This window comes from Bison bison, unplaced genomic scaffold (genome assembly GCF_000754665.1).
Source record: "Bison bison bison isolate TAMUID 2011002044 unplaced genomic scaffold, Bison_UMD1.0 scf7180017864063, whole genome shotgun sequence".
Lineage (NCBI taxonomy): Eukaryota > Metazoa > Chordata > Mammalia > Artiodactyla > Bovidae > Bison > Bison bison.
This window is the reverse complement of record NW_011494635.1, coordinates 9090856-9100257: the sequence shown is the minus strand read 5'-3', so window position 1 is coordinate 9100257 and position 9402 is coordinate 9090856.

The window sequence follows — 9402 nt, the reverse complement described above, 5'->3', positions numbered from 1 at the left end:
CAGAAAAAAGGAGGTATAACAACAAAAGCAGAGACTGGAACAATGTGCTTTGACGATGGAGGAAGGAGTCAGAAACCAAAGAATGTGGATATCTTGTAAAAGCTGAAAAAGGTAACAAAAGAAACTCGCCCCTAGAGTCTCTAGAAGGAATGCATCCCATTGACACCTTGATTTTAGCCTCACAAACTCTTTTTGGACTTCTGACCTCCAGAACTATGAGAGAATAAATTTGTATTGTTTTAAGCTATTATATTTGTGTTGATTTGTTATAGCAATAATAGGAAACTAATTCACCCAGTTACCAACTCTGTCACCATCTTTAAGGTTGAATGAGTAGCACTTTGGTACTCCCCAAATTGCTTGACTCCAGCTGGGTATTTACTCTCCTGTGTATTACTGAGGACAGCTGTAAGTTGAGGCTGATTTGGAAGGCACATAACAGGTGGTCCAGAAAGGGACAAGTAATACTGCCAGTCAGCGCAGCCTAGTGGTCAAGTTTAGAGAGGGCAATAAAAGCAGGAGGATTAAGCAGAGCCCAGGCGGTCAGACAGCAAACTCCACCCCAAGTAACAGCACTGATGTGCTCAGCTATTCAACAAGTGATGGCTCCATCTCTGTCTTTAATTTGTAGGTCAACAGGGTGGAACTGTTTGCCACAGAAAGAGATCAAAGGCCTATATGAGACTGAAGTCAAAGCAGAACTATTTGAATTCCCTCCCACTGGACACACTTGTCAGAACTTTCAGGCTATAAAAATGTCAGAAAACATGTCAGAAGCCAAGGACTTGCATCTGTAGAATTTCGCAGCATCTGCTCTTATACAATAAATCCAGGATGACTCTTCTTTGGAAATTTAGAAATTTCTAAGCTGGAGAGTTCACTCATACCCTCGTCATTACCAACTATCCTCATCACTTTTAAAAGAAAAAAGAAGAGGTGATCAAATTAGAGGAGAGGATAGAAAATAAGAAAGCACCTATATTGCCACCTTCTCTGTTGCCAGGTTCTATGAGACACATTTGATATGTGGAGGCATGTTTAAACCCCAGTGCCATTTTACTCCATCATTTAAAGATGGTTACACCTCCCTGCCCTCGCCCAGCCTAGAAGTCCTTGAGGTAGGAATGAGATCATTGGACAAATTGAAATATGAGTTGTTCTCAAGGCTCCCCTGTGAATAGCTATTAGAATCACAAAGCACCTAACTTCATCCAAGAGTTGTTCAAACAATGTTTGTTTTTAAGAAACAAACTTACTTTTAAGAAATAGATGGAAAGACTTTTCTATGTACAGTCAGTGCTCATTATTCTCAGAGTATATTTGTGAATTCTGCTGCATGCTAAAATATATTTGTAACCCCAAAATCAATATTCATGGCACGTTCATGGTCATTCACAGGCATGCACGGAGCAGGGGAAATGTGAGTCACCCAGTGTTCACGTTCCCAGCAGAGATCAAAGAAACTGACACCCTCCTTCCTTGTTTCAGCTCTCATAGTGTAAACAAGTATCTTTTTCATGTTCTATGTAGTGCCATGGTTTTTGCATTCTTATGCTTTTGGTATCAGTTTGATACCAAATGACAGCTGAAGGACTTTCAGTGATCTAAGCACAAGATGAAAGAGAAAATATATCTATGAGATAAGCTTTGTTGAGGCATGAATTGCAGTACTGTGCGCCATGAGTGTTTATGAATCAACAATATATCTTAAGCAAAATGTCTTTGAACAGAAACACATGTAAAACAAGGTTATGTATTGATTGGTTGACGAAAATATTGTGACCAGAGGCTTGCAGGAACCTAACCTTATAATTCCCTTAGAGCAATAGTTCAATATTCATCATTTGTGGTAACTTTATGGAACATAACTACTGTGAATAAAGAGAATTGACTGTAACCTTTTAAGTTCATATTTTGTTTGTCACAAGACATAACCTGAAGTATTAGTTGAATAAAATCAGAGCCCAAGGTTTGAGTTGATCAAATTGCCACTTCTTGCAGCATCCCTGAAGCCCCTCCTTCCTACATGTCTGCCACAAATTGAAAGCCCTTGGAAAGAAACGTCTGCGATGAAAACACATACATTTAACCAAAGAACAGTCCACACTTACTGGAGATCACATGTCTAGGAAAGCAGGTTTTTTTCCCCATTAAAAAAAATAAAAAGTTGAACTTGAAAGATACCCCTTATCTGCTCTATTGCATTACAAGAAGAAAACCACACTCTGTCCCCATCTCAGAGTGGAAAGGAGGGTAGCCCTTGGCTAAGACTTTGAGCCTCTTTGTGGCCATTTCAGTGATTTTCAAAGTTGGTTTTTGCAGAGCTGAGGGAACAATTACTAACAGGTAGTGCTATGTCTTACTCTCAGTGGACCCATGTACACAGTCTGAAACAGCAGATTGGGACCAAAAAAATGGAGCCAGGGATCGTCCACATAAAACTGTGAAGTTTAATTCACTGAGAAGAGGTGGTCTTGGAAATTATGGAGCATGAAAAAAAATGTTATCCTGCCTCCTTGTGGGTTTTAACTATATCGTTTGTCTTTGACGAGAGAAGGAGAATGGAGAGGGAGAAGGAAAGACGGAGGTGGGGTAAAGAGAGAGAGAGATGCCTTTCTACATGATTCAACAGACACTCACTGGAAATTGTAGAGGATGAAGAGGTGTGCCTGCAAAAAATGCAGATGGGGAGAAGCTCTGGAAGCAAAAGCTCATCCTGGGCTGTGCTGCGGAAACTGCAAAGTCAACAGCCACCTTTCACTGCCCTTCTGGAATCCCCAGGAAATTCTCATGGATGGAGTTCCTTAGCACCAGGGGAGAGGGACAAATCCTGGGTGAGGCAGACCCCTTAGGTAGATAACAGAATTTCTAAAAGAGTGAGTGGGAGTCCCACAATGAACATTAAAAAGAAATTGGTGCCCCCTTTTAAAGCAAGAATGAGATAGGACTGTCTGCTCTCATCCCTTCCATTCAAACTACTAGAAGTCAGTCTAATGAGACAAGAGAAAAAACATTGTAAGGATTAGAAAAGAAGAATACCATTGTGAGTATTTGCAGATAATATACTTTGCAAATAAAACCCAGAATAACCTAGTAAAACCTAATAAACTAATAAGAGAGTACAAAAAGGTAGTGGACTACAAGATGCAGAAACAAAAATCAACAGTGAGCTTGACAAATTCAACTTGACAAACTTTGAATTATACCAAATTCAAACCAAAGCATGTATTTTTTCAAGGCACATTTTTGAAGAAGGGACTTAATCCATCAGCCAGCAATATTTATTATAAAGTTATGGTAAAACTGGAAGAGTCAGGTATTCACAGAAGGGATAAACAAATGGGCCAATCAAATAAAATTTAAAGCCCCAGATTTCAGATGCATGTATGTATAGGAATTGGCAAAATCCATTTTCCCCCCAAAATGCGGAAATCAAGGCTAAAGAGATAATTTAATCTCAATTACAGAGAAATAAATTGAGATTTTAAACACTTGGCTTCTTTACGGAAAATCTACACCTCCTATCTACCCTCTACCTTTTGTGGAGGTGCTGAAAAGGATTAGGGGATGGGACAGAACAGGGAAATATGCTCTGCTCCCACTTCAGCCTGTGCTAATGCAAAGAGAGAGGCAGCAACATCCAAGGGGGTGAAGGGAGAGTGGTGTTCAGGCACTCCTGGGTCACCAGCAACGAAGATAGCAGAGGTGGAGACGGGAGCCGTGATGACCTGGCTACTGCCAGGTGAATGTCTCATAAAAGACTGAAAAGAAACTCCACTGACACAAGACTAGGAAGCTGGGAGCCTGGTCCAAGGATAACTTTTACACAAATCCAGTCGAATATCATATATTACCAATAGAATTCCTCTGTGAGTAACACACTGACAATCTACTTCCTAGGTACATTCTGCAATTGTCTTTTCTGCTTTCAAGAGTCTTTACCCATTTTTTATTTTAATTTTTATTAGAGCATAGTCGATTTACAATGTTGTGTTATTTTCAGGTATACAATAAAGTGTATCAGTTATGCATGAACATATATCCACTCTTTTATTTAAAATTCTTTTCCCATATTGTCCATTACAGAGTACTGAGTAGAGTTCACTGTGCTCTACCGCAGGTTTTTATTAGTTATCTATTTTACATATAGTAGTGTGTATACATCAGTCCCAATCTCCCAATCGTCTTTACCTATCTTTATCACAATAATCCTCTCCTTCCCCATAAGCACTAAAGAGCCAGCCAAAGCTGCATAACTCATGAGCTGTGATTCTGCCATCATGCATTTATCACCAGTTGATTTGTGTCTGTTCTTGCCTGTCCCTGATCTTATTCCTACTCAGGCTTCTCTAATACCATGCGAGTAACCCTAAACCTTCCTGCCTTTATCCATATTACCTGCTCCAGTTTCTCTGGTGGAATTAGCTCTCTATCATGACTATTGCCTGGATCTGGTCTCATGCACAGCTCTGGTTTCCACTCCATTCTGACTGAGCTCTGCTGGATGCAGAAGGATTCCCCAGAGTGAAGATGCAACTTTGTTCCCAATATGAGAGACCGCTGCCTTCTCCTTTCCCAGAGAATGCCTCCTAGGTTTCAGCACCAGCACAGACCGATAACAGTAACCTGTAATTTAGATTCATGTGACCCAGCTCTTCTATTGGGCTTGATTCCTGGGTCCTTCTCCCATATCTTCCAGCTTTATTACACATCCTTCCTCACCTCTAACCTGCACCTCTGATACCCAGAAAACCAAATTAAGATCCTAGATGTCTTTAGTCTTTCTCTATGTGCCAGTTGGAATCTTAGTAGGAAGTGAATTCAACTCAGCTGGTTCAAATGAGAAACCTTTAATAAAGAAAATATTTACAGAGGTGTGGGTGGAGATAAGGGAATCAACAAGGGGTGATGGGGCTCCCAGAAACCAGCAGCAGAGGGTAGCTTTATCACCCTTAGGACTGGAGAGCAAGAGAAGGAAATGATGACACAAGAGCTCAGTGAGAGCTGGAGTCACTGGGAAGGGGCTGCTCCTGGAGGGATGGAGCCACTCAGAGCAAGAAGTAGTATACCCTGACCTCTCTCTCCTGCGCTCTCCAGTCTCAGGCACCTTCCATTGGTCAAACCCAACCAGAATCCAACTGGCATGTGACCCCAAAAACTGTCATGTGTAGAGTCACTCTCTGAGCACAGAGTAGGGCAGAGAAGGGTAGCAAATGCACCTGAGGTGGGCAAACAGTACAAGCAGACCCTTTGTTTCTCATGTCAGACCTTTCATTTCTCCTGCAACCTTGAGTGTTTCAGACATGGGCTCTCCTAGCCTCCTGACAGGGGAGTTTCTCTTAAGCCCTTCACAAGGTATCTACCTGGCAATAGCCAATGTGTTATGGCTCCCACAAAAGTATTCCAACTACTCAGATACGAGTGAGACCCACTCCTGGGCAGGGAATACCTGGTACTTCTCAGAAGCTAGGAGTTACTGGGAATTTATGGAGAGAGGACAATAAAAGCATGTCTCCACCAAGGGAGCTCCCAGTGGAGACACAGGCAGGTGGGATGAATCAAAGGAGAGGAAGGACACAGGACCAAGAAGCTCAAGCCAGGATGCTTTGTTCCAACTGGTGGGCGATAATCCCTCCTCTTCTTCCAGGGTGTGCCCAACAAGTAGCAGAATGGCTCAGGCAATCATGATAGGAAGGGCTGCAGACCATGTAACAATATCCACTCCATGTTCACGTCCTTTGTCCTATTCAGACCAGAGACAGATTCCCAGCCCCAGCTTGGTCACACACAATTATCCTGCCCCGACTGAGTTCTTGTTTCCCTACCTGCATTTCATATTCTGAGTTTCTTCTTTTCCTTCTTCGTAGGTTTATTTATGTCATCCCATCACTTTTTGTTGTCACCTAATCACAATTTCATGTCCTTTGTCAACTTTTAGTGACTTTAAAAAGTATGGTTGCCATAACCACTCTTGCAAAAATTATGGACTGGCTGCCTTATTTAGCAGTAGTTATATCCTACCTTGGAATGGCATCTTGGTTAAAACAGAGAGTATGGGCTTCTATTTTATCTTAACACCGAGAAGCAGGGACCAAAACCCACACACTCACCACCAGCAGGCACAAACATTAGCTCATTTAGCCCTTCAACTCCCCTCTGAGGTGTGACCCACTATTAGTCACTTTAAAGATGAGGTAACTAAGGCTCAGAGAGGTTGATTAATTTGCCCCAGGTCATGCGGCCAGTGAGGATCCTCTCAGTTCTCTCTCTGTCCTACTGATTGTCTGTGACCTAAGAGTGAGGAATAAAGGCAGCACTTGAAGGAAAACACTTTTCTCTCCTCTTGTTGCAGTTGTTTCTCTGTCTTCCCTTTGGATTCTGTACAGAGCTGCTGTTCATCTTTGCCTTATGCTTCAGAACAAGACAGAATGAATGAATAACCAAGGCAGTTGGGAGCAGCCTCCCAGACAGGATGACCAGATCCCCAGGAAGCTTGAACACTAGGCTGCCATGGCTGAACCTTTACAATCTCAATTCAACAGTCTGCCACTGTGCCTTTGTTATTTCTTGTGAGCCTGCTGTATTTAAGAACATAGAAAAGAATTTTTGTTTAGCCAGGAGGTATGGGAGTGGGGTCATTCTGAAAGAGGAAAACTGAGACAGAAATGGGACAGAGCCTCTAACTGCTCTTCATTCTCCCATTGTCTCTGTCAGGCGTCACTTCCCAACTACAAAACCAGAAAAGTAAGGCTTGTTAAGTCCTGCGTTATCTGGGACAGTTGGGGATCTCTCATCCATCCCTCAACATGCACACACACACACACACACACACACATAGAAAGAGAGAGACCCCAAACTTGGTACAGAGTGGGTAAATGCCAAGTATTCCTGCCCTGATTGCACTCTGAAGCTAAATCCACCTTGATACTTTAATTTCTGAATAGGGAAATGTCCAGAGAGGGAAACTGTCCTGTACAAAGTCACAGAACTGTTCACGTGGCAGACTATGGTCTAGAGCCCAGTCTCCTGGTCCCCAAGTAAATTTTTCACATTGCATTATCCTCACCCGCTCCATGAGGGCTTGATGCAGAGGGTCATCAGTAGGGTCCAGCTAGGCCTTACATATGGGGATGAAGAGAAGATTCATAGGGGAAGAGGTTCCTGAAAACCCGGGAGTTGAGTTTCATGGCCTTTCTTGGGTCAAAGAGAACTCTTCCCCGGTAAGGCTGGGAATTACAAATTTACAAATTAAGATACAGGATGCCCGGACTTCCCAAGTGGTACTAGTGGTAAAGAACCTGCCTGCCAATGCGGGAGACATAAGAGATGTAGGTTCAATCCCTGGGCTGGGAAGTCCCTTGGAGGAGGGCATGGCAACCCACTTCAGTGATTTTGTCTGTAAAATCCCATGGATAGAGGAGCCTGGTGAGCTACAGTCCAAAGGGATAACAAAGAGTTGGATATGACTGAAGTGACTGAGCACACACAGCAAACACATACAGGATGCCCAGTTAAACTTGAATTTCAGATAAATGATACCTAATGTTTTGGAATAAGTATATCCAAGTATTTCAACTGTATCTGGCAACCCTATTCCCAAGGTTCAGATGAGGGGAAAAACACCATAACTGCCACAGATACTTCCTCATTTCCCTGCAGGTGTTCAGGCCCTCAATGTTCTGACTCTAGCCAATGGAACCTGCCTTGTTTTCTAGAATTATTTCTAGTCTGAGGTAAACATGGCACCAGCAAGCAATTGGGAATGTTAGGGAGTTAATAGAAAATATAGATCTCAAAATATTTAACCCATACCACTGTATCTTTGCTACCTGAACTTGTCAGAGTGTGAAACATAGAGTTGTCCCACTGGAATATCTACCCCAGAGATGCCCTTCTAAGGACAATGCCAAGCAGACTATCCCAAAGTAGGGAAGTTCTTTACACAAATTTCTTGAGTGAATGAATGAGTAAGCCAGGGCCAGACCAGAGTCAGGAAATCTGACCTTTGAACAATAGCACTCCCTTCTTGTGCTGACACCCCAGATCTCTCCCAACCCAGGCCTGAGGCATCTTTCAGAGCTCAATGGAATTTCCTCCTTTTTCAATGGAAAGGCAAGCTCCTGGATGTCCAAGGTCTGGCTCACTCAATTCGGGCCCCCAGGGCCTATCTCAATGCTAAACACTAACTGAGAAGCCAATTAAAAGTTGAATGAATGAATGAATGACTTTTCTGACTACAAAGACCTCAGGTGTCCAAGAAACAGGGATTTGGAGTGTACAATGATAGGAATCCATTGCCACCAATCTTGAATCCATTCATTCATTCAATATTAAATATACTGAGCTTTTTTAGGTCCAAATGGGAAACTGAAAGTGTTATTCACTCAGTTGTGCCCAACACTTTGGGACCCCATGGATTGTAGCCCACCAGGCTAATTTGTCCATGGAATTCTCCCAGTAAGACTATTGGAGCGGGTTGCCATTCCCTTATCCAGGGGATCTTCCCAACCCAGGGATTGAACCTGGGTCTCCCAAATTGCAGGCAGATTCTTTACCATCTGAGCTACCAGTGAAGCTTAATATTCCATTTTCTTTAAAAATTGTTTGGTCCCTACCACTAGAAAACATATCAACCACTTTCAATAATAGCAGTCTCATTTTGATAATGAATCATTGTTTAGCTGCTGAAAAGTCAAGTTCAATCTTGCCCAAGTCAAAACTCCAATCTCATATGCAATTCCAAGTATCAATTCTCCTTGCAGGTTCTACCTAAACTGTGGCTTGAGGCCTTGCAATGAGGATAGGGGATGTGAGCGATTCCACCCTTCCTCTACTTCCTCCCTGTAATGAGACAAAGTCGAAGATATTAGAAAAAATAGGGAGCCTCAATTTACTTAGCTAATGCTATTTGCGATTGTCCCTTGGCTACAGAAGTCTTCCGTACATGGTAGGGTCCCTACATGGTAGGGTCCCTACCTTGCACCTGGTCAGGTGCATTGGCAGATCCTTTGGAAGTATCCCTACATGAGCCTCCATACTGTATAGTTTTCTGATGTGGGCAATGTGCTCTGTGCATAACCTGCATGCTTCTTCCTTTCTAATTCTTGCCCAACTAGTCTGTCCGAAATCCTTTTCATGCTGTAGTCCCCTTAACCTCTTGAGCAACCTCCTATCAAGACTGCTTAATAGATAATACTAGTTCATAATACTATGAACTAGAGACTGTTCATAGTATCCATTTACCCATCCTTGCTTCTCCAAGTATAGAGTGCTATCTGCCTATTGATGCCTTCATTCCTAGACCTCCCGTCACAGTCAATGCCAGCTAACATTCCACCTTTAGCATGACTTGGTTAGATATGGATTCCAGTATGTTTCACATAAGTCTCCCAGGTTGCAGTT